Source organism: Oryzias latipes, chromosome 9 (genome assembly GCF_002234675.1).
Source record: "Oryzias latipes chromosome 9, ASM223467v1".
Taxonomy (NCBI): Eukaryota; Metazoa; Chordata; class Actinopteri; order Beloniformes; family Adrianichthyidae; genus Oryzias; species Oryzias latipes.
This window is the reverse complement of record NC_019867.2, coordinates 3,565,023-3,590,692: the sequence shown is the minus strand read 5'-3', so window position 1 is coordinate 3,590,692 and position 25,670 is coordinate 3,565,023. Positions and strand designations below refer to the sequence as shown.

The following is a 25,670-nucleotide window of genomic DNA, read 5'->3' as shown; positions in this document are numbered from 1 at the left end:
TCTCAAGTCTGGTTATTACCAGATCGAAGTTGATGAAGTAGACAAGCAAAAAAACGCTTTTGTGTGTCCATTAGGCTTTGGGGAGTTTAACAGAATGCCTCAGGGCATAACTAATGCTCCTAGCACTTTTCAAAGGCTTATGGAGAAATGCATGGGTGACATAAACCTCAAAGAAGTTTTAGTCTTTTTGGATGATCTCATTGTGTTTTCAGAGACGCTTGAGGAGCATGAAGCCCGATTGCTAAATGTGTTAAATCGCCTTCAAGAATATGGGTTGAAGTTGTCTCTGGAAAAATGTAAGTTCTTTCAAACTTCAGTTAGGTACCTTGGTCACATTGTGTCCCAGCATGGCGTTGAAACTGATCCAGAGAAAATGGAGGCTCTTAAAACCTGGCCAATTCCTAAAAACCTGAAAGAGTTGCGCTCATTTTTGGGTTTTGCTGGATATTACCGACATTTCATCAGAGACTACTCGAAAATAGTGAAACAGTTAAATCATCTTATCATCATCATCATCCCCCACTAAGGAAAAGTTGCAGTCGTGGAGTAAACAAAGAACAGGTGCTTGTCTGGGCCTGTGGGCACTCTTCTGGGGCGGGGCCCTGGATTGGGCCCTCCCTGCGCGGCGGGGGAGCTGCTCTCCTGGTTGAGCTGGAGCTGCGCTCTCTGCTCCCCCCCATGCCTCCCTGCTCTCTGGTTTCTGGTTCTGGTTCTTGGGACCCTGTGGGCGGTCCTGCTGGCCCGGGTGGCGGATGCGATCATCCGGGGGCAGTTGTTCTCTATCTGCTGCCGTGCGGGCGTTGGGGGTTTCTGGCTGCCACTGCTGCTGCTGCGGAGGTCTTGGTGTGTGGATGGCTGGGCACTCTCCCTCCTTCTTTTCACATTCCATCATCCATTTTAGAGGAACATAAACACTCACTTGAGCACCGGTATTAGCTCACCTCTGCACTAATATTTTGTGTGGTTGAATGAAATATTTCACACTAGTTGGTTTGAAGGCATAAGTATGCATGTAAACAATATTTGCATTGTGTACATGTTGACGTGGACATTTTTGGAGCCAACAGGTATGTTTGTAATATTTGAGTGTGTGTGTGGACAGGCCCGCCCCTTCTAGATTTGTATTACATTTGACCTGACCGTAATGATAACCATCTATGAACTTGTTGCTTTATGCTGCTTCATGGTTTTACCCCCCCTCCCCTCTATAATCACCCTTCTATCCCCCCTCTCTAACATCCCTCTCTCTTCTTCCCTCCTTTCCGGTCCAACACAAAATACCTTCAAATATGATTAAAATGAATAAAGATTGGCCCCGATTACAAAAGGGGTTTATTCAGACATACCTCTGGTTTGTCAGAAGATTCTTAACCCCTGTTGTTAAAGTAAAATTGTCATGGCAAGAATGACGTGGCAGACACAGATGCTGAAACCCGGAAGTAAACTCAAAATAAAAAAAAAATTGGAACAGATTAATTTTTTTCTTCCAAGTAAGGTATGAGGGAAAGTTAGAAGTAATGGTTTGTAGCTTCTTGTATTTTGCCGTCGGCGTAGATGTTGAAGGTTGGCTATGACGTCGTAATAGACCGTGTCCGTGGCAGGAGTCTTGGGAGGAATACTAAGAGCGGGACCAGAGCGCCACAAGACAGTAATGTCTTGGCAGGAGCTGGATGGACTGTGGAGCTCTTGACGAGGTGGAACCAGGGATACTTGTGGAGTTGAACCTGGGAGCGAGCGACAAAGTGCGGTAAGTACAAGACAAAACTATGAAACGTAGCTTTACTTGGAGGCCAGACATAAGAACCGTAGTGAGTAACGAACTGGCGATGAATGCTGGGGTTGGATCTCCTTAAGAAGGCGGGCAGGTGATGAAGTGAGTATCGGCAGCTGGTTCTAATCAGCAGAGCAGAGGAGTGAGGGGACAGGGAAGGTAGACTGCTAGAGGCACCATGACAAAAATATGTCCAACACAAGAGGCCTTCAGCTCTCATCTGTTTGCCCAGCTGTTGGACAGGACAAGTTAAAACATTTTTTTTAATTAGACCAGTCCTTCCCGCGCGTGATGCCAGGGGTAGTAGTAGGGCAGTAGTAGCGGTGCTTGGAGAAAACAAATCTGCGCCACTATCATTTTACTATTTTCTGTTATATCACAGAGTTTGTACCAGCCTGAAACCTGCAAATTGCCATTTTAGGTACCATAACCATTCAGCCTGCATCAACCGTTCGGGGTCCTTCGAGTAGTGCTGATGTCAGATTACGTGATAGGCTGTCCGTTGGTCCGATGACGAATCAAATAGTGATTGGTCTGGACAAATTACTATACCACCATAGAATAGAAGATATTATGTGGCCCGTTGTAAACAAACAGAGCTCTCACACAGAGAGAGATTATCTTCTTAACATGCTTTTGTTATTGTTGTGAATATTAATAAATGCATTTGCAGCCAAACGGACTGCGTTCAGAACCTTCTCTGGACCGCAAACTATAACAAAGCACCTTCCCTGCCTGCGTACGTTAAGCTACGAGACTCCAGCTGCTCTGCTCAGAGACACTGTTTGCTCATGTGGAGCATCAGGTTCATTCCAACAGCCACACATCGTTTTACAAAGTGGGTTGTGGCAAAATGTCTCTATAACCACAACAAAAACTAATGAGGGTAAAGAACTTTGGGTACAAAAAAAAAAGTGAAATGAATATATGTAGAGCCCGAGCAGATCTCCACACTACGTAGTTTGTCCAAGTGGGGCTACCCTGGTGTGACATTATCCTCAGTCGAAAGGACCCCGAACAGTTAATGCAGGCCGAATAGTTTTGATACCTTCCCCATCCCTGCAGCTGCTCCCGTCTCTGAGAAGGAGCCGAAAATGTGTGTGAAGGAAAAGGGGAGGGGTAGCTGGCTCAGGCAGCAAGGAGAAACAGTGCACTGATTTTCAAATCTTAGAACACGCTGCCCGTCACATTCCTCACACTGCAGCATGTGAGTCTTGCTGTACTGACAATGTTTGGCTCCACGTATGTGTGTGAGCAGCCTTTCTAACATCTAAAGAACATTCAGGCCAACCTACAATCACGTTTAACGGATGGAAGCCTCAACGCCTGCATGAAGCTGAAACTCACAACGTATCAACCAGACTAGACCATCAGCAAAACCCCCATGCAGCACCAGAAGTCACATTTATGCTAAGAAATACTCATCATTTATTAGAAACAGCATAACATAGCATCCCACACTGAGGCATGGAGGTTTGACCTTTTTTAAGTTTATTTATTCTGGTTACTGAAGGCCATAACCAACGCCGTACAACTTATTCAGCCACTCTTGAATCTCTCCCACTGAGAGGGCTCGCCCCTAACTTTTTATTCCCCCGCTCCAGCACCAGCCCTCCTATTTCCTTCGGCCCATAGCTGAACCCCATTGGTCCAAACCCCCCAACGACAGAACTGAGGGCCAAGCAGTATCTCTGCTTGATGCGTTCATTGAACTCAGAATTGAACTTGAAATTCAGAACGTGACCCAACAGCCAGCGAGTCAAGCTCAGTCCGCTACAATAGCAATGTTATTAAAATAATCCACAGACACATTGTAATTTAAAAGTGTTGAAATTACATAAAATGCACACATTCACTTGTATTTTTAGTTTTAAATATATTGTATGGCTCTCAGGAAATTACATTTAGAAATATGTGGTGTTGATGGCTCTCTCAGCCAAAAAGGTTCCCGACCCCTGGTCTATGGTGTCAAAAACCTTCTTTAAATCAATGAAAATTCTTATTGTATATTTCTTTTTGTCAATTGTTGTTGAAATTTCTTCAACTAATTTCACTATAGCCAAACCTGTAAACCTAATAGAACGAAACCCATGATTCTCACTTAACAATTTATTGTTTTCAATAAAGCTGTCTAATTTGTTAACAAACAACTTTTCTAACACTTCTAAAAAATTGGGAAAGCAATGATACTGGTCTGTAATGATTAAAATATGTCTGTCTCCATGTCTGCTTTCATTCTATCTTGAAATATTCCCAATTTAAGTGAGAGGTTAAAAATATAATGTAGTGGTTTGACGATACAATCTATTTTCATTTTTATTATTTTCATATCCAATCACTGTCCTTTGAAGTCTTGTTTTTCAGTTTGTGTTCTAAAGTCAAAATGTCATTTTCAGTAACATCAGATAAATACATAGATTGAAAATCACATTTAAAGTTAAATATAGCAAATATAGGCAAGTGATTGTTTATATCATTAATTACTAACCCACAATCTCTGACTTTCCAAAATATTGGTAGAAATATTGTCTTTTAAAGTTGCACTAGTTGTTTTTATTCTGCTAGGCTGGGGGTTGGCAACCTGCGGCTCAGGAGCCGCATGCGGCTCTTTAGCGCTGCCGTAGTGGCTCCCTGGAGGATTTTCAAAAATGTAAAAAGATGGGGGAGAGAAATATATTTGTTGTTTTAATATGGTTTCTGTATTAGGAAAAACAAGACACAAACATTCTTAACGTTTTCCAATGCTGTAAGAATGAGTAGAATAAATATTACATTTCAACATTTCTGTCAACAAAGATTTGCGTCATAGCCAGCGACACACGTTTCTACCAGCAGGGCAGCGGACCGCTAGTGGCTGATGTAAATGAACCACCGTCAGTTCCGTGCATTGCTTTGTAACAATTCACCCTCCACTCAGCGAGGGGAACATCACAACGCCGTTCTACGGCTGGGGCATTAAATATCAAGACAATCTGCTCTCTAATATACTCATAACCGTTTGTTGTGCAGCCGTGTATTGTGTGAGCGTGACAAACGTACATTAAACACTTCGCCCAACACTCAAACATCAAAAACCCAATTTCCCTAAATACACAATATATACACAAAACACAGTTTAAACCCAAGTCCCGCAGATTTGCTAGCAAAAAAAAACAACTGTTCTGGAGGAAATATGATTGTTCGACAGTCTCGCGCGTTTGGTGGGAGGCCGCTCGCCTCACTCGCTGGAACGCATTCCACCCGTCAAAAAAGCTGACACAGATCCTCGTACCGGACGATCCGAGCTCTTGGAAAAATATATTCAGTAGGCAAATAATCCGTATGAGAGATCGCTTGCTCCTCTGCGCTTCTGCGTCTCTGTCAGCTGTGCACCCCCCCCCTTGTGCTCCTGCATCTCCTTACAAAAAAGAAGTGTGTCGCCCTGTCACCTGGCTGTCATCTGTCAGCTGGTACCTTTCAACCAATGGGGTGACGACAAATACAACACATGACCAGAAATTTTCATTTAAATAAAACTTTTAAATAAATAACCAAGTTTTCAATCTTTGCGTCACGCGCTGAAACTCATCTGTAGTGGCAAACATTACAGCTTGATGAAGTTGAAAGCTAATATTCTGATCTCCTGCTACACAACAAAGTCCGATGGCAGTCCAGGGGTGTCGTTTTGCGTCACTTTGTCATCTGTTTAGAACACGTGAAAACATTCCTGAAAAGCAAAGACCTGAACGACCCGCACCTGGAAGATGCTGAGTGGCTGGAAAAGCTGCACTTTTTGGTGGATATGACTGACAAGCCACCTGAACGAGCTGAATGAAATTGTGCAGGCGCAGCAAAAACTGTTCTTTCATTCGAACGCAAGCGGACTGTCTTTACCAGAGATGTACAGCCAAAAAGAGAAGAGGATGCTGCTGCGTTTTACCTTTGCACTGACTTGCTTGGCATTTGCACAGAAATCAAACTCAACTGTATTAATTTGATTTTATATACTTTACCATTTCAAAAGGCTGCTGTTTTCTTTTTTATAAACGCAGGCTGCGTTTTATTGCACTCTGTTTAGTTCCCAGAGAGGGGCACGTCACGCACGTTCAATTTTGTTGTTTATTGTTCGAATCCTCAAAATAAAAATGACATCAAAATGACATCAAAATCGGAATTCTTTATTACGTTTCTTTAATTTTATCAAAGCAACGGAACATAATTCATTGATATGCAATGCAGTTAAACTTGAACAACAGAGCAGTCACGTGACGCGTCGTTCCCCGCTGAATGCACTTCAGGGCAAATAAACATTTACTCGTTAATGCTCATTATGTATTTGTAACAACTTAGTCATTTTTATAGTAGGCTAATATAGTTAATATATATACATATTGCACGTGTTGCCTTCATTATAAGGCTTAAGTAAGGCGTTTAATATTTTGCGGCTCCAGACATGTTTGTTTTTTGTTTTTTTCGTCCAATTTAGCTCTTTCAACATTTTGGGTTGCCGACCCCTGTGCTAGGCTTTGTAATCAAAGGATACAGCCCTTCACTAGAATCAGAATCAGAATCGTTTATTGTCATTGTACATGGGGATACAATGAAATTGCAGCAGCCTTGGAGTGAAGGAGTTACATAAAATAAAAATAAAAATAGAATAGAAATACTGTATTTACAACTCTTAACAAAAAATGAACAATATGTACTGAAACTGTTAAATATTAAATATTTGTGGATAAAATAGAATGGAATGACATGAGTTGTTGTCAGCACAGCATAATAAATATCGAGTTATTGCACAGTGGCCCGGTTATTGCACAGTCAGGATATTGCACGCATTGTAGTAAAAGTCAGAGTGAGGTGTGGTTGGTGGAGGTATGTGCATTCCGTATGGTAATTGCCTGTGGAAAGAAGCTGTTTCTGAGTCTGTTTGTCCTGGTTTTGATGGACCTGTATCCAAGGTTATTATAGTTAACGAAAACGAACGAAAAAACTAAAACTAGAACTGAAAAAACATTTTCGTTAACTGAAATAAAAATAAAAACGAGAGTTTTAAAAAAAACGAAAACTAACTAAAACTGTTTGTTGTGTGTATAAAACAAACTGAAACTAACTAATACTAACCCCAAAAAATACTTTGTTTTCGTCTTTGTTAATACATAAGTCTTTTGGGTTGAAATAAAGTCTATTTACTTCACCCTGCTAGTTTTACTGTATATCTGAACCTTACGGCATTACGTTGTCTGTGACGTCACATGATGTCTGTCAGACACTGCCGGCTAGCGTTGTCATAGACATTTACATGAGTGTGATGGCTGCATTAAAAGTTGGGAGAAAGCGGGAGAGTCCTATTTGGGACTTTTTTGAATATAACAGCGTCGAAAACAAAAGTAAGTGCCTTGTAGTCGAAGCAGGAGACAACACTTGTGGAACGCTCCTCAAAGGGAAAAACCCTACGAATCTAAAAGTACATTTAAAAAGCGCACACAAAAACGCAAATCAACAGTACCTAGACAAGCTAGCCTGTCGCCCGCCCTCCCCCGAAAAAGAAGCGAGAGCAGATAACGTAATGCTGTTATCGGCTGTAGTATTTTAATTTAAGGATGGTTGTCCTTGTGTCCTCTGAATAATAAGTGTTTCAAAATGTATCTTTGATTTAGTTTTTATCATACAATACTTATTCTGGTGATTTTGAATCATGCACCTGAGAAATATCCTAATTTACAAAAAAAAAAAAAAGAAAAAACTAAAACTAACACTAAAACTAATAAAAACTAAACTAAAACGAAGCAATTTCAAAAAATAAAAACTAGTAAAGCTGCCTCTAAAAACTAATTAAAACTAAATAAATTTAAAAACAAAAATTCAAAACGAAATAAAAACTAAAACTAATAAAAAATCCGAAACTATTATAACCTTGCCTGTATCTCCTTCCAGAGGGCAGCAGTTCAAACAGAGGGAAGGCAGGATGGGTGGAGTCAATGGTGATGCTAGTCACTCTGCTGAGGCAGTGAGACTGGTAAATGTCCTTCAGTGAGGGGAGGGGGCAGCCGATGATCCTCTGCGCAGTCTTTACCACTCTCTGGAGACTCTGGACTCTGGAGATGATAGTGGATGATTTCAGGCAAGCAGGGATGAAAGCCTGAGCTAGCGACAGGTTGAAGATTTTTGTGAAGACCTGGGAGAGTTGATCGGCGCAGGCCCGCAGAACCTTCCCGGGAACTCCGTCAGGTCCCGTCAGGTCCCGCCTGGGGTTTACCCTGCTAAACATCCGTGCCACATCCTGTGTCTGCAAAGTCAGGGGTTCGGAGCTGGAAGCAGAGTGAGGAAGAGGTGATGAGACTGCAGACTGCAGTGATGTGGTCTCGAAGCGTGAGAAGAATGCGCTCAGCTTTTCTGCTAGTGTAGCACTATGTAATGCATTGAAAAAATCAGATGTCTGTAAATGTGAATTTAACTTTATGAGATCTATATTGAAGTCTCCACTTATTAATAGTTTATGTTGGTTTAGATTACTTGACAAATCTTCTAAATTATCCTTAAAAGTTTAAATTTTGATCCGGGTTTCCTCTACACACATCCAACCATACAGTTTGTTGTTTTTTTATATTTATTTCCGCATCAACACTTTTCTTTAAATCATCAAGATGTCATGCATTTTACCAGTTTCCTTTTTAAACTGTTGTCAATATAAAGAGTGACTCCCCCCAATCCTATTTGTTCTACTATTGAAATACAAATCATAACTTTCAACTTTAAATTCCTTTCCTTCCCTTAATTATCCATGTCTCTGACAGTGAAATGACTTTAAATGTGTCCAAAACTATTTAATTTTGTTGAAGTTCCCTAGCAGACTTCTACAATTTAAATGAATAACAGAAAATGTTCCTTTAGGAATAAGACACCTGATCAGAATTATCAAACACTCAGGCTTGCAGATGGTTTAGTGAAACCAGAAGTTTCTCTCCCTCTGAACCAGAGATAGAGATAGTAATCATCTATACTTTTTAAAATCTCATTTCACATCAATGACAATGTGTCATGATTCGGGCGAGAGTTCTGAAAGACCCAGATGCTGGAACCCGGAAAGAGGCTAGGACTCCATGGTAAGTTTAAAGAGATTTAATCGGGAACAGAGCTTGACTGGCTTTTTCCTAGGCGAGGAGCGGCGGCTGGCTGGAGGGATCTTGAGGCGGATTTCCCCAAGGGAGGACTGCGGCGTAGGTGGACAGCGACCAGGTAAGTATCCAACAGGTTTAAGTCCTGAAGCAGAGCGAGAGAAGCAATAACCAAAAGGAAACGAGACAGGAGTCAAAAAACATGAGCTGACCAGACTATGCACCATAGGAGGAACAACGAACTGGCATCGGCTGATGATCCAGGAGGAGCTTATGAAGGCAGGAGAAGATGAGGTAAGTGGATCCAGCTGGTTGCGTCCGAAACAGGAAGGAGGGGGGGAGGAGGGAGTAGCAGCCAGGACATGACACAATGTGCTTGTTTGATTAGTTGACATCCTTTTTCTCATCATTTGTGTTGTATTTGTGGGATTTAGTCTGCTCTTCTTATGGCAAACTACCTCTCCAGTTCTGGAGATGACCCATTCACACAGAACTAAAGTGAAAACAGTAGAATAACCCCACATCTTTATCCCACATTTCATATTCATACATTTGAGTGGCTTGAACATCCTGCTGTGTTGTAATTACATTATTCAAAAAATTCCTCTGAAACATTCAAACTTCCATCAACACATTCTATTCATTTGGGTTCTGATCTACAGAAATGAGAATTCACAGCAGTGTTTGATGCTACACCGTCTGGACTTTGCATGTAGTTCAGGAGTTCCTGCAGAGCACCTGCTTTGACTCTCAGTCCCCCTGATGGGTCACAATCTTCTCTAGGTAGTCTTTCTCTCAAACCCGGCCGTATTCGTCCTGACCCTTCCAAGATCCAGGCAGTCACCAAGTGGGAACCCCCTACCAACAGAAAGAAATTTCAACAATTCCTGGGGTTTGCCAAATTCTATTGCAGATTTATACATAACTTTAGCCAAATTGCCTCTCCCTTAACTAAGCTCACTTCTCCTTTAAAAACCTTCAGCTGGAGTACCTAGGCCCAAGAAGCCTTCGGTACTCTCAAGAATCTCTTCGTCTCGGCTCCTATTGTTATTCAACCTGATCCTTCATGCCCGTTTGTTGTGGAATTGGAAGCCTTAGATTCCGGTCTTGGCGCAGTCCTGCCTCAGAGAGAGACGACGTCAGGCAAGCTTAAACCCTGTGCTTTCTTCTCTAAAAAATTTTCTTCTGCTGAACAGAGTTACGATATCGGGAACCGGGAGCTGCTGGCGATTAAATTCGCCTTGGAGGAGGCTTGGAGGGGGCACCGCAACCATTCAATGTCTGGACCGATCATAAGAACCTTGCCTACCTACATTCTGCTAAGAGACTCAATTCTTCACAAACCTGTTGGTGCTTATTCTTCGACAGATTCCATTTCACCATCACCTACAGACCCGGCAGTCATAATGTTGAGCCTGATGCTCTTTCAAGTCAATTCAACCCCTCTGATGATAATTCTGACTCCTCTATTCTACCCCCCCACCTGTATTGTGGGCACCCTCACCTGGGATATTGAGTCTAGGGTGCAACAATCCCAAGGTGAGGAACCTGTCATACTGGCATCCACAGGACCCTCGCCCTACTCTGTCAACGTTTCTTTTGGCCGTCTATGGAGAAGGATGTGCGCAAATACATGGGGGCCTGCTCCATCTGTGCGCGTTCATAGTCCTCTAACTCTCATTCCTCTTGTTTGCTCCACCCATTACCCTCCCCCAGTAGGCCCTGGTCTCACATTGCTCTAGATTTTATCACTGGTCTTCCATCGTCCCATGGCAACACTGTTATTCTCACGGTTATTGACCGTTTTTCCAAAACGGCTTACTTTATTCTTCTACCCCAGCTTCCCACGGCTATGGCAACAGCTAATGTTCTAGTCGACCACGTCTTCCGTTACCATGGAATACCAGCCTACATTGTGTCTGACCGGGGCCCACAGGTCATCTCGCAGGTATGGAAGGCTTACTGCTCTGCCCTAGGAGCCACCGTCAGTCTCTCTTCGGGCTATCGTCCACAATCTAACGGTCAAGAAGAGCAGGCTAACCAGGAGTTACCTGGTGTGGATAGAATACTCCCACAACTCTCAACCCTCATCTGCCACCAGTATCTCCCGTTCAATGCCTCCCTTGGGTACCTACCACCTCTTTTTCCGTTGCAGGAAGTCGATTTGGCGGTGCCCTCGGTCCAACACCACCTTCAGCAATGCAGTTGCATCTGGAGTCAGACCAGGGCTGCTGACAACTTCTACCGGGCCCATCCTGACCAGCGTCCTGGACCTGGATTGAAGGGGGGGGGGGGGGGGGGACTGTCATGGTACCTCCGGGAGTCCTCTCTTCCCCCCTTCCTTCTCTGCTCTTCCTCCACAGATTGAACCCAGCTGTTGACACTTCTCTCATCAGTCCTCTAGAATATAAGATGGCCTTGCTCCAGTATTCATCGCCAATTCGTTGCCCACTATGATGCAGTACCTGGACTCTTGTATAACCTCGTTTACCAAGTTACTCCCTTGTTTTGTCAAGTCAAGTAATCAAGCTATCATTCCTGTCAACAAAAACTTCATCAGCCACAAGTGCCAACCTGGGTTCATTCTCAAGCTCCTGAAAATTAAATCCACCTCCACCTCGCCATACCTCCAGCTACGCCATCTCTCCACGCCACACCTTGCCTCTCTACCTTTTAGCTCCATCTCACCTGTCTCGTCACAACGGTGTCGGCAAAAACACACAAAGGAGATACCTACCTTCTGGTCCACTCCTCGCCTCCACCTCCTCTGGTGACTGTCTCCACGGACCTCCTCGTCAACATCCAAGAACAAAATAAAACTTTTTTTTTAGCCAAGTCGTCTTGCGTGATGATTCTGGGTTTCAGCGATTGGGTCTGTTCAAGTCATAGGCAATCATGACAAAAAAGCTTTAAATGATTTACTGTTGTTGTTAAAATTTTGTATAAAAAAACAAAAAAATTAAAATCAAACCATTTACGAAGACATAAGATATTATTTTTTTTCTAAGTCAAAATAATATATATAAATAAAAAAAAATCTTAACATTAGTTAGTGTACTTATTTGTTTGTGTAAAAGTTTTCTTAATGTTCACTTTAATTATAAATATGTTGTTTGATATACAGTTGCTGAAGTGACAAAAATAAACATTTACAACTGCATGAACTGCTGTTTTTTTTTTTTTTTTTTTTTTTTTTTCTTCTGAAACTGCTGTTTAAATAAAGATTTAAAAACTTTGAAACATAAGGAGAGAAAAAAACTTGACTCCACCTTTGGTAAGAATGAGGAAATGAATTCTGAGGAAACCGGAAGTAAAATTACTGAACTGAACTCAGACGCCATTAAAGGTCTTTGAATCTCTGCTAGAAAAACAAAGATTTGTGGAATATTTGCATCCTGAACTTAAAGACAGAAGCTGGTGAGTCTGAAAGACTTTGGTCAGAAATGGCTGAGAGAGCTGCTCTTCTTGAATTCCTGAACTGTCACGTCTGTTCAGAGACTTTCAATGATCCTGTAACTCTGAGCTGCAACCACAACTTCTGTTCGAGCTGCCTGCAGAAGTTCTGGAAACAAACTCAGAACAAAAACTGTCCCATGTGTAAAAGAAAATCTTCTAAAGATCATCCACTTGTGAACTTTGGCCTGAAGGAACTTGCTGACTCGTTTGCTGGAAGACAGAAATCTGAATCATCAGAGACAAAAACAGGAGAGCAGAAGTTCATCGAGGTCTGCAGGAAACATCCAGGTGAATCAAAACTGTTCTGTAAAGACGAGCAGAGAGCTTTTTGTTCTGTCTGTGAGTTTTCTCTGCACCAGAGTCACAAAGTGGTTCCTGTAGAAGAAGCAGTCAGAGAGCTGAAGGAGGAGCTGAAATCTGACTTAAAGTCTCTGCAGGACAAGAAGATCAAATACAAAGAAGTGGAGAAAACATACAATCAGATGATTCAACACTCCAAGAAGCTGCTGCTGTCCACAGAGACACAGATCAGAGCAGAGTTCAACAAGCTCCAGCAGTTCCTGAAGGAGGAAGAGGAGGCCAGACTGGCAGCTCTGAGGGAGGAAGAGGAGCAGAAGAGGAAGACTGTGATGGGAGAGATGAAGAGGATCCAGGAGCAGATGTCCTCTCTGTCAGAAAGTATCAGTGCTGTTGAAGCAGAGCTGCAGAAAGACAAGGAGGCGTTCCTCAGCAGTTGGAAAGACACTCAGAGCAGAGCCAGAGCCCAGAGCTCGCTGTCAGACCCACAGCTGCTCTCAGGAGCTCTGATAGATGTGGCCAAACATGTGGGCAACCTGTCCTTCAGAGTCTGGGAGAAGATGAAGGAGAAGGTCCACTTCAGTCCGGTCCTCCTGGATCCAAACACTGCAAACGGAGGTCTTTATCTGTCTGATGATCTGACCAGTGTGAGAAGAGGAGAAACTTCTCAGCAGCTTCCTAACAATCCAGAGAGAAACATGAAATATGCCATTGTTTTTGGCTCTGAGGGCTTCAGATCAGGGAAACACAGCTGGGAGGTGGAGGTGGGAGATCATCCTCACTGGCTCATTGGTGTGACTAAAGAGTCTGTTAACAGGAAGGGAGAGTGTGAACCAACACCAGAAGATGGAATCTGGTGTTTAACAGACAATAATGGAGAATACATTAACGTTGTTGGTCAGACTGTCACTGTGACCAAGAGTCTCCAGAAGATCAGAGTCCAGCTGGACTATGACAGGGGGGAGGTGTCCTTCTACAACCCTGAAGACATGACTCACATCTACACTCACAAAGACACTTTCACTGAGAAACTTTTCCCTTTTTTCGGTGTTGGAGAATCTGGAGAGGCAAAAACCTCTAAACTCCAAATCTGTCCGACTGATTGAGATGATTTGACTATTTTGTCATCAAAAAATAACTGAAATCTTTTTTGTTTCATCATCACACTTTGATCAATGCAGATGATCAGTTTTTCTCTTAGCAGAAACTCTGTATTTTTTTGTGTAAAGCAATTAACACAAAAATATTTGAAAACTCGATTTTCTTCATTTACTTGCTCTACCTTGTGGATTCCAGGTAACCCCAATCCCAACCTTAACGTCCCTTGGATTGCATAAAGGAAACTGAAATCACAAATGTCTGTTCCATTTCTGTTTTCTTTGTTCTTTAGTGTCTCAAATATTTTGTATCTGAATTTGATTTTCACTGCAGCATCTCTAAAATGTTTGACAAGTTTCTGATGTTTCTGTTCAAGTAAATGTGAATCAGCTGTTAAATCTCCTTCATGAGTCAGAAATCAGGAGCATTTCAGACAAAAACTGTGCAGTTAATGTTTTTCTCAGGATTCAAGTAGAAGAAACGGAGCAGAAGAAGGTTTTTCATGTTGGAAGATGGTTTCAAATAGATTCAAGTTTCTGTGATTTATTTTATTTATGTCAGAATTAAAAAGGTTCAAGGTGGAAATGTATTTTTATTGTCTTCATCTCAGAGTATACAAAATCCAAAGAATGATTTTTCTTTTAATATAATTGTTGTTTTCTTTTTTTATCTTTTACTTAGAAACTGATTTTCTTTATTTTTGCTATGGAGGTTTAATAAAGCAGTGGCTCATCCAGATAATTTCTATAAAGAGAACAACAAGACAATTGTCTTTTTTTTAGTTGCATGAAGGACTAACATCAAAACATTGCTCTTATTATGAAAATCTCCTTATGGCATTATATATATATATATTTTTTAATCTAATGTAAAGGCACCAACATGGTAGGAATGATTGTTCTTCAAATTCACAGCGTCATTCATCACATCAAACTTCTGAGCCACATTTTAAACACCTTCTAGACTGAAAACACAAACATGGACTTAAAGTGAAATTGGTTTGTGATTCACCAATTAAAATAAATACACTCAAACTTAAGGACATTATGATAAAAAAAAAGTTTTGGGGCCAGTTTGCAATTTTATTTTATTTTATTGCGACTTTTAATTTACGAGAAAGAAAGTGTAGCCTGGGTGGTTTTGCTGGTTCTATTTTGCCTTACCCGTCTGTTAGTTTGTTCTGCATTGCTTGTCACCTTCTGCTTCCCGCGCCACCGACGTCACGTTATCATGTGGGATGACCGGCCAATCAGGGTTTTTCATCTCGTGTCGTCACAGCATCACGTGACACGGCGCGACCAGTCGTGTACGCTTATTAAGGTACGGGGAATTAGTGTTGTAAGGTGCGGCGGGGAAGCTACCTGGGTGACAAGGTACCGGTCTAAATCTAAATAACATTTTCGGTTAACTGCCATATTCCGCTACGTAATTATTGTGGTACATGTTATGTCGTAGGAACCTTCTATCCGGTCCACATGTCAGGTCCTGATGGCGAGCTAGACCAAGAGCCGCTTCCTCCCGCCGGGCCAGTAGGGTTTTTCTTCTAATAGGCCAAACAGAAGAGCCGGTTTCCTCTTTTCTTTCTCTCTTGGCTTCACTAGTGGCCAAAACCAAAGAGATGCTTCTTTCCCTCTGTTTTGCTAAACAGTCCAATAACTGACTTGACCTATCCTCACAGCATCAGCCTACGTAAGCTACTATGGACATGAGAGTGGCACAATCCAATGCATCCTCTAAACTGTGGGCCAGTCTTGTCTAGTACTTTTTTTTCTGCGGTGCAGTTAAGAGATGCTAGACTCTTTTTTCTGAAAAACTATCTCAATAAGAGCATAAAGTATTGGTGATTTTTCCTGAAGTGTCTCTGTGTATATATGTTTGAATGGCCATTCTTTGTCTCATTATCTGTCTGTCATGGTGCCTCTCTCAGACTCCTCCCCCTCCTGCAGCTGCTCCTCTCCTAACTACCACCAGCTGTCGTCACTCAGCTTATCACCCTCTGCAGCTCAAAAGGAGACCCAGCTCCACCATTCGACGCCAGTTCGTTGCCCATTATGGTGACTAGCCGGGTCTTGTCTTGCATCAAGCTACGTTGTCTTGCATTAAGAACTGGCTCTAACTCTATTTTCCTGCCTCAGGAATTCTACGAGTGACGTCAGTGTGAACCTTCTACCCTACAGTCTTGAAGAACCTGAAGACCTCTCGGCCTACGTCTACCGCGTTCGCATCTCCAGCCACGCCACAAGTCCTTTGCTGCTCCGGACCACGCCTCGCCAAAACCATAACCATCTCTGGAAAATAATAAATCCATTCTTACCTGCAACTTACCTGTCTTCCGTCTGGGTTTCGGCACCTGGGTTCACCTCACCCTGAAAACATGGCAGAACGAACTGGCTAAACTCCGGACCCAGCTGACCGTGAGGGACTCTGCTTCGCCGTTAGTCAGCAAGGCATCGCGCTGGGGCGTCAAGCCGACGCGCTGTCTCAAATTGCGTCTTAAAAATACACTCCCTCCGCAACAAAGCTCTGCAGTGGGCCCAGGCGTTCCTAGCGGCCAAGCCAATATCCCATCTGACTTTTGAACATTTAATCAGGGAATTTCAGCTTGTGTTCGATCAGCCCAAGAAGCAGGAGGAAGCCACAGGTAAGCTGTTAGCCCCCAAACAATGTAACCGGTCGGTCAGTGACCACGTTATAGATTTCAGGATCCTGGCAGTGGAAGCAGGATGGTCGGAGTTGCGTTACGGGGAGTTTTTTACCAATCCCTGAACGAATCCATCAAAGACCATCTATGCACACAACCAGAAACCCACACGTTTGAAGAACTCGTCACCGCTGCCCTATGCTTGGACACCCGCTTAAAGGAACGACATCATGAAAAGACTTCTCATCCCCGCAAAAGCCCAGTGCGGTCCACCCAAGGTACAGCGCAGCACTGTTCATCTCACGTCTGATGATTCCCGCAGTTCATCAGAAGAACCCATGCAGAGCGGGCACGCCAAGCTCTCCTCAGAAGAGCGGCAGAGACGTCTGATCGAAGGTGCGTGCTATTATTGCAGCAAAACGGGACACCAAGTCAACCAGGGCAGTTCACGTTTAAACTTTGCAGCCCCGCGCTAGAAGACAGGCCGCGGGTGGGTGAATTCACTCCTTCTTCCGAAAACTTCCTCTTCGTCCCTGTCAAGCTCTGTCATGCATGTAAGATCATTGACTCACAAGCTCTAATCGATTCTGGAGCGGAACAAAGTCTTATTGACCACCCTAGTCTCTCGTCTTTCACTACCCACCGAAAGACTTCAAGTTCCTGTTAAAGCCACTGGGTTGGGTGCTCACTGCACTGAACCCGTTCTTCTAGTTACTTCCAGTAACCATCGTGAGCTCACCCGTTTTTTTGTCATCCACTCACCTCAGAATCCGGTCGTGTTAGGGTTTTCCTGGCTTCGGCGTCATAATCCTCAGTTTGACTGTATCCATCACCAGCTCACTGATTGGAGCAAGTTCTGTCTCGCTAATTGTTTACAATCTGCTGTCCCGTCCGTTGACGTCACCCCTGTCAACACTCCTGAAAACATTGACCTCTCGAACGTTCCCGAATGCTATCACAATTTATGTACCGTCTTTAGTAAATCCAAGGCCAGCTCGCTACCCCCTCACAGGCCATACGATTGTGCTATCAATTTATTGGAAGGAGCTCCATCTTTCTAAAGGTCGGCTATTTAATCTTTCAGGTCCCGAGAAAGCTGCCATGGAAAATTACATTCAGGAGGCACTTTCCTAGGGACACATTCTCCCCTCGTCTTCTCCTGTTCGCGCCGGTTTCTTATTTATGAAAAAAAAAAAAAAAATCCCTGAGACCATGTATTGACTACTGGGAGTTAAATCAGATCACTATAAAGGACAAGTACTGTCTCCCACTCATTAGCTTGGTTTTTGACTCTATTCAGGAAGCACGCATTTTTTCCAAGCTCGACTAGCACAAGGCTTATTACCTGGTCCGAGTTAAGGAAGGGGACATATGGAAAAATGCGTTTAATATCCCCTTAGGAAACTACGAATATCTCGTCATGCCGTTTGGCCTTACTAATGCGCCCGCAGTTTTTCAGCGTCTCAGACGTTCTCAGAGATTTTATCAACCGTTTCGTGTTTGTTTATCTCGACGACATACTCATTTATTCCAAGGATCCCAGTCAACACCAAGTTTAGGTTCGTCAGGTATTGCAAAGGCTGTCCGAGAATCAGCCATTTGTCAAAGCTGAAAAGTGCCAGTTTCATTCCTCTGTCATCCCCTTTCTAGGGTACATTTTCGAGGCAGGTAGTATCCGTCCTGATCTCGCCAAGATCGAAGCTGTTTCCCAGTGGGAGCCTCCAACCATACGCAAAAAATTACAACAATTTCTCGGGTTCGCTAACTTTTACCGCTGCTTCATCAGGAATTATAGTACCATCGCTGCTCCACTCACCCAACTCACGTCCACCACCAGACCTTTTCAATGGAACACCACGGCCCAAAATGCCTTCGACACCCTCAAAGAACTCTTTGTTTCAGCACCCATCCTTATACAACCTGATCCCACCAGACAATTCGTGGTGGAAGTTGACGCTTCTGATTCTGGAGTGGGGGCCGTCCTCTCCCAGCGTGAGGAAAAAAACGGTAAATTAAAACCCTGTGCTTTCTATTCCAAGAAATTTTCCCCCGCGGAGCGGAACTAAGACATGGGAAATCGTGAATTACTCACCATCAAGCTGGCTCTCGAGCAGTGGCGTCACTGGCTGGAGGGAGGGGTTCAACCATTCATTGTCTGGACCGACCACAAAAACCTTTCATATCTCCGTTCCGCAAAAAGACAGAACTCACGTCAAGTCTGGTGGTGTCTGTTTTTTGACCGCTTTCATTTCTATGGGATTTGGGAACAGGATGTGCGTCAACAGTTCCAGAAGCAGAAGATCAGGAAGACTCCAGGACCGGATGGAGTCTCTCCCTCCTGCCTGAAAGTCTGTGCTGACCAGCTAGCTTCCATCTTCACCAGGATCTTCAACAGCTCCCTGGAGATGTGCATGGTCCCTGCTTGTCTCAAACTCTCCACCATCATCTCCGTCCCCAAGAAGTCCCCGGTCACAGGATTGGACTGTGACTACAGACTACAGACTGGACTACAGACCAGTCGCCCTGACCTTGGTGGTCATGAAATCTTTTGAACAACTGGTGCTGGACCACCTGAAGGTCATCACTGACCCTCTGCTAGACCCCCTGCAGTTTGCCAACAGAGCGAACAGGTCAGGGGATGACGCAGTGTGATAAAGTAGTTTATCTTGCACAACCACCAAATGTTTAAGACTGGTTTGATTTTTGTAATGTTTCTGGTGGCAAATGGTGGCAAAGGCCTTCACTTCCTGTTTATTAGTTGGCACAGGAAGTGGAAAGAATTGTGATTTCTTTGTATACCTTTTGTTGTACTGATTTGAGTTCTTTGTTTATTTATGTATGTCTTTATTTGCAGGACTTTAACTGTATCATTTACAAGACATTTCTATCTTTTGTTGTAATAATTTGAAATGTTTGTTTAAATGTGGCTTCCTTCCTGGGCGTGGCCAGCCAATTAACTGGAGCCCATAAAAGAGAAGGAGCTCAGTGTGAAGGGAGAGCATTTGTGAGCTGTGCAGCCAAGGTGTGAGACCAGCAAATAAAAATCTGGACCTGAACTTAAGAGTCATCTGCCTCCTACGTAAACCAGGCCACTCTTGTCACATTGCATTGTGATATGCAGTCAACATGGCTCTCCACTACATCCTGCACCACCTCGACTCTTCAGACACGTATGCACGGGTCCTTTTTGTTAAATGTGGTCTGCATTTAACACCATCGTCCCAGAGCTCCTCCACCACAAAATGTCCCAGCTCACCATGCCTCTCCCCACCTGTCAGTGGATCACCAGTTTCCTGACTGACAGGAGGCAGCAAGTGAAACTGGGACGCTTCACACCCAGCAACCGGATCCTTAACACTGGCGCCCCCCAGGGGTGTTTTCTCTTCCCTCTGCTCTTCTCCTTCTACACAAACGACTGCACATCAGGAGCCCCCTCTGTACTCTTGAAGTTTGCAGACGACACCACAGTCATTGGGCTCATCCGGGACGGGGATGAGACTGCATACAGAGAAGTGGAGCGGCTAGGGCTAGTCCTCTGGTGCAGCCAGAACCACCTGGAGCTGAACTCACTTAAAACAGTGGAGACGACAGTGGACTTCAGGAGGATCCCCCTACCACTCCCCCCACCACTCACAATTCTCAACAGCACTGTCCCCTCTACAGACTCTCACAGGTTCCTAGGGTCCACCATCTCACGGGACCTTAAGTGGACCTCTCACATTGACTCACTCCGGAAAAAGGCTCAGCACAGCTTGTACTTCCTGCGACAACTCAAGAAGTTCAACCTGCCTCAGGAGCTGCTGACCATCTTCTACACGGCATTAATCCAGTCAGAGTCAGGAAGTGGGCTGGCAGAATTGCAAAGGACACCTCTTATCCCGGACACTGCCTTTTCAGCCTTCTCCCATCAGGGCGGCGCTTTAGGATCATGTGCACCTAAACCACTCGGCAAAAAGACAGCTTCTTCCCCCGAGCCGTCACTCTAATGAACTACTGACTCCAGACCACTCAAGAACACGGAACAAAAACAGAAACTGTCACACCAGAACTACTGTTGCATTTTTATTTAGTTATGTTTAAATATTCCTACATCTGCATCCCACTACTTTCTTTTATTATGGATCCTCTCTTGTCTTACTCCTTTACTCTTTTTTATATCTTTCTAGTTTGCATAAGAACACAAGACACCAAAGCCAAATTCCTTGTACATGCACTGTACTTGGCCAATAAAGCTGATTCTGATTCTGACTTCCAGCTCCAGCGGCTGCCAGGCGTTTTGTTCACAGGAGACATCTTCCTGCTTTTCATCCCCACACTTTAGATCAACCTTTTGGGAATGGAGCCATGGATGGCAGGCTTGCTCGCTAACTGAGGCGTAGAGCAAACAAAATCAAGCATCAACCACTTTCCAACCAACATCCTGTTCTAAACCCAGACTCCAAAAGTCACGAGTCAAAATAGTGTTGTCCACCATAGCAATGTGGTCTCTTGGACTAGTAAAATAAAAAAAGAAAACTCTTTAAAAGCTATAAACTGTGTAAGTTAGAACCAGAATTGAATTTTTAAGCACTGAAAGTTTCTAATTTACCAAAGATTTTCAAGAAAATTTGCAAGGGGACTTCAAAACTCGCCATATTTTTTAACAGAAAAAAATAAAAATACAAAAATCACAAATTATCAAAGTAAAGTCTGTGATGGGGTAACAATAAAAAGCCTACAGTGCCCTCACTTCCTGCACCTGTGTTAAAAAGACATTTTCACAAATCAGAGAGAGGTCTCACAAATCAGAAACTGTGTTTAATGTGTTCTCTAAATAATAATTTAATTCAGGTTTGAGGAGTCCAGGTCAAGTGGTTTTTGAACAGGACCCGGTTCTAGGTGATGTTAGATTTTCATTTTCAAAATCCAGGGCACTAGATAGTCCCGCACTATAGTTTTTAGGGATTAGGGTTGGAATTCGGACATAGCCTAGATGTACCTTTGTGTTTCACGGATGAATGGGTTTCCACGAGGTAGGCTACAGCAGGCTCTGCATCCTTGTAATGGCAAAATGGACAATGAAAGGGTCGTTTTGTTTTTTCGGCGTTGGTTTCCATCACAGCAGCTTTTGACAAAAGTAAATACCACTGAATTACTTGTTGCCGGTGATTTAAATTGGGACTGGTTAAATACAACTTCTAGTGAATAAAAAGTCTTTTGTGATTCCATTAATCTCACTCAGTTAGTGAACTTACCTACCAGGCCAAATCTCAAATGTTGTCTCAAATTGACTTGGTTTTAACAAACGTTTTAACAAACGTGCCGCATAAATTTGCTTGGTGTCTTCTGTAATGATTTCAGTGATCATTGAGTTGTTGCGGCTTGCAGAAACACTAAAATTCCTAAATGTAAACCACGTATAGTTTTTGAGAGGAGTCTTAAACATTTTAATGAGCAAGATTTTTATCATGATTTTTCATTAGTTAAATAGGTAAATATTGGTGGGAGCCGGTTTAGCTCGTGCTAGTTTGCGGCACCTTCCGTCTGTCAAACCAGGGTTCAAATTCGGGCTGCTCCCTGTTCCCTTCTCTACTTCTGTGTGCCGGTCTCAAGCCCAGATCAATTGAGAGAGTTGCGTCAGGAAGGGCATCCGGCGTAAAACATTGGCAAGTTTACCATGCGACTCGTTCTCTGTGGCGACCCCTGATGGGAAAAGCCGAAAGAGACGCAAAAAATGGGTAAATATTGGTCTACTGCCAGACGTAGAGCTAGCTTGGATATTTTTTAAGGAAACTTTTTTACAAATCGTAAATAAACATGCTCCTTCACAAAAATTTAGAATTAAGGGACGTGAAAATCCCTGGTTCTCACAGGCACTTGCAGATATTATACATGAGCGTAATAGAGCATGGAATAATGCAAGACAAACAAATTCTTCCACTGATTGGTCTGTTTTTAAAAAGTTTACGAATAGGTGTACTTCTCTTATAAAAAAGGCCAAATCTGAATATTTTTTGTGTGTCACTACTGAGAACCTTTATAACCCACAGAAATCTGTGGGTTAAGTCTCTCTCTGTGATTAAAATGACTCAAGCACTTCCTACTTCTGTTGTTAAAGATTCATTCGTTAATGATAAAACTGAAGTCCTGAGTTGCTTCAATGAGCATTTTTTATCATCAGGTTCCCTGTCTGATTCTGCAAGAAAATCCCCAACAAACTCTTGTTGCAGAATCCCCTATGTTTTCTGGGGACTAATTTAACTTTGTAACTGTGAAGAATATTTAGAAACTGCCTTTAACCTTTATTACACAGTCCGTCCTTCGTCTACACAAGACGTTTAGCCTACAGAAGGCTCTATTAGTCGGTACACGCGGCGGTACCTACACTTCAGACTCGGGCACGCGCAGCACCCTGACTGCAAGCGCTGCTCTGTTCAGCGTGCCCGCGCAGCAGTCAGGCTGCAGCCATGTCTCTATTCTTCCCCCAAAGTTGATGCACGCACACACAAAGACACAGACACATTCAAAGTAAGGCCCTAACAAGTAAAGAGGAACAGACTTTCTGTGTGGCGTACTCACTTCAAGCAATGAACCTCGTTATTTGATGAGGGTCCGACATCACCGGGGGCACCACCGGACCCAAGGGCGAGGGCCGCCGATCCTGAAGGCGGATGTTTCAATGCTGAGGCTGTGATCTCAGACCGAGCTCGGTTTTCGGGCAACCCCCCCCAGGGGCTCCAGCGATGTCCAAGGCGTGCCGGCCAGCCGAAGGACCAAATGTGAAGAAACTGGATTTTCTAGAAAGGACTGTATTAAATTTTAGTTCGTTACCCCGTCAGTTTCTTACACACAGAAATAATGAATAATGACTCAGAGACAAAACTTAGCTGTTGTGGAGGTTTTACTTCGTACAAACACGAAGGGGACAGACATGAACATGGTACATTCAAAGTCCGAACCAACGAGCTCAGGGATGGGCTTTGGTATAAAAACCCTGCATTTGCATATTCAGAAGATCGTCCGATGGACCTCGTGTGAAAAACACGCCCACAGGTTACTGCTGGAGAGAACCTCCAAGGCTAAAGTGAAGATAAGTCTGAGGACTGCTCAGCAGAAAACATGCACAGAAAAGAGGGAGGATGAGAATAAACTGTGAAAACAATAGCTTGGCTGTGCTTTCTTCAAATGTAATATAATTTTGAGATGACAATACATGCTCAGTGAATTAAGTTTAAACCATTAGTGTAATAAAGGTTAAAGGCAGTTTCTAACTATTCTTCACAGTAACGTTTACTGTTCATGAAGTGCATAAAGCTTTAATGGCATTGGATCACAGAAAACCTCCTGAGCCAGACTTAATGGAGCCTTACTTTTTTTAAACTGGCAGCAGATTTTATTGTAGAACCACTAAAAAATCTTTTTAATCTTTCAATCAAAACTAAAGAAATTCCATCAGTTTGGAAATCAGCTTTTGTTTTGCCTTTATTAAAAGGAGGTGATCCATCCGTACTGACTAATAGGCCAATATCACATTTATGTTTTTTATCCAAAATTCTGGAATCTTTAGTCTGTGCCCAGTTGAAAGAGTTCCTTTACTTTAATAATATCCTTATTTCAATCGGGGTTTAGGAAAAAGCACAGTACCAACACAGCTTCTATTGAGGTGATAAATGACATTATTGTGGCACTTGGAAAAAAAACTGTACTGTGCATCACGTTTTATAGATTTGTCAAAAGCTTTTGACACAGTTGACCATACTGTATTAAAAAGCAGACAACTCAGCTTTGGACTGTCAGGGCATGCAGTTGTGTGGTTCTCAAATTGCCTGAATAACAAGACCCAATGCATTAAACATGAAGGTCTCTGTTCTAAATGTGTTACTGTCCACAGGGGGGTGCCACAGGGCTCAGTTCTGGGTCCCCTTTTATTTATTTTGTACATTAATGACTTGTTTGAAAATGTACGACGGAGTATTAGGGCCACAAAAAAAAAAAAAGTTAAATTATGAGATTTTAAGTCGTAAATTTAGGAGATTAAAAACTCGTAAATTTACGACTTTTTATCTCATAAATTTACGAGAAAAAAGTCGTAGATTAAGGAAAAAACACCGAAGTTGTCCGTTTATCGGAACGTAACTTGAAGATTAAGTATGTGGAGCCTTTTGTGAAGCTTCATTTCCGTATTATTATAGGTTTAAAACAAAGAGATTCTGAACCTTTTGGCGACTCAAAATCAGATTATTGTCAATGTAGCCATCTTTCCGGGGTTTAGTGTCAGTAAAGCGGAGTTTCATATGTAAAATAAGGAGCTCAGAGACACGTTTGGGTGTAGATGATCGCTGCAGCCTTTATTCTCCTTTTCATTCACATATCCTGAAGTTCATCTGTCTGATTACGTCATGAAGCTGTCATCCGAACACCAATGCGGAAGTAAACAGTGTTACATACGCCTCCTCCTGCAGATCAAATGTTATGTTTCAGCATAAAACAATAAAGAGGAATGAAAATTGTCTTCTATATTAGCTTTAGAACATTGAAAATGCCAAAAAAAAGTGCTCCTCCTTTTGTGTGACGGAAGCGTCACAGACGTAGAGATCTTGTCTTTGGTGGAGGAAGAAAGGATTCAAGCGGACAGCTGCGGGGACACCCGACGGCTTCATCGGGCTGCAGTGATCCTGCAAACCAACCATCAATAAATAAAACTTTAATGAATCGTAAATCAAACAAATAAGCTTCCAGACATTTGGAACGTTATCAATAAACATTCAGCTCACCTGTTCAACAAAGTTTAGTCGGTCTGCTCTGCTGCTGCACAGCGTTCACCTGCTGCTCTGCATATTCACTTCCACTGTAATCTCCTAAAATTACGAGTTTTTTTCTCATAAATTTACGACTTTTTATCGCCTAAATTTACGAGATAAAAACTCGTAAATTTACGACTTTTTATCTCCTAAATTTACGAGATAAAAACTCGTAAATTTACTTTTTTTTTTTTTTTTTTGGTGGCCCTAATACTCCGTCGTAAAAATGTCTCTGATGCTAATCTAAATTTTTATGCTGATGACTGTTATGGATCATCGCTTGCTCAGGCCATTGAAACCTTGCAAAAAGCTTTTGTTGCAGTACAGCATTCACTTATTCAGTTGAAATTTGTTCTCAATGCTGACAAGACAAAACTGGTGTTTTTTTTCAAACTCAAAGAAGGTCCCTGATACAATTCCGATGGTGTCCACCTTGGATGGAAATGTCATAGAGTTGGTTTATGAGTACAAGTAACTTGGTGTCTGGATTGAAGACTCCCTCACCTTTAAACCTCACATAGAAAAAAATC

The 25,670-nt window shown here is 42.8% G+C and overlaps 1 long non-coding RNA gene across 1 annotated transcript; it reads right to left on the bottom strand.

The window, feature by feature from the left end:
* Positions 1–8,857: 8,857 nt before the first annotated feature.
* On the bottom strand, positions 8,858–9,205 carry LOC110015598. The gene is made up of 2 exons (XR_002290813.1): positions 9,093–9,205; positions 8,858–9,013 (listed from the first exon to the last, which is right to left on the bottom strand). It is a non-coding gene; the product is annotated as an uncharacterized LOC110015598 (long non-coding RNA).
* Positions 9,206–25,670: the final 16,465 nt, after the last annotated feature.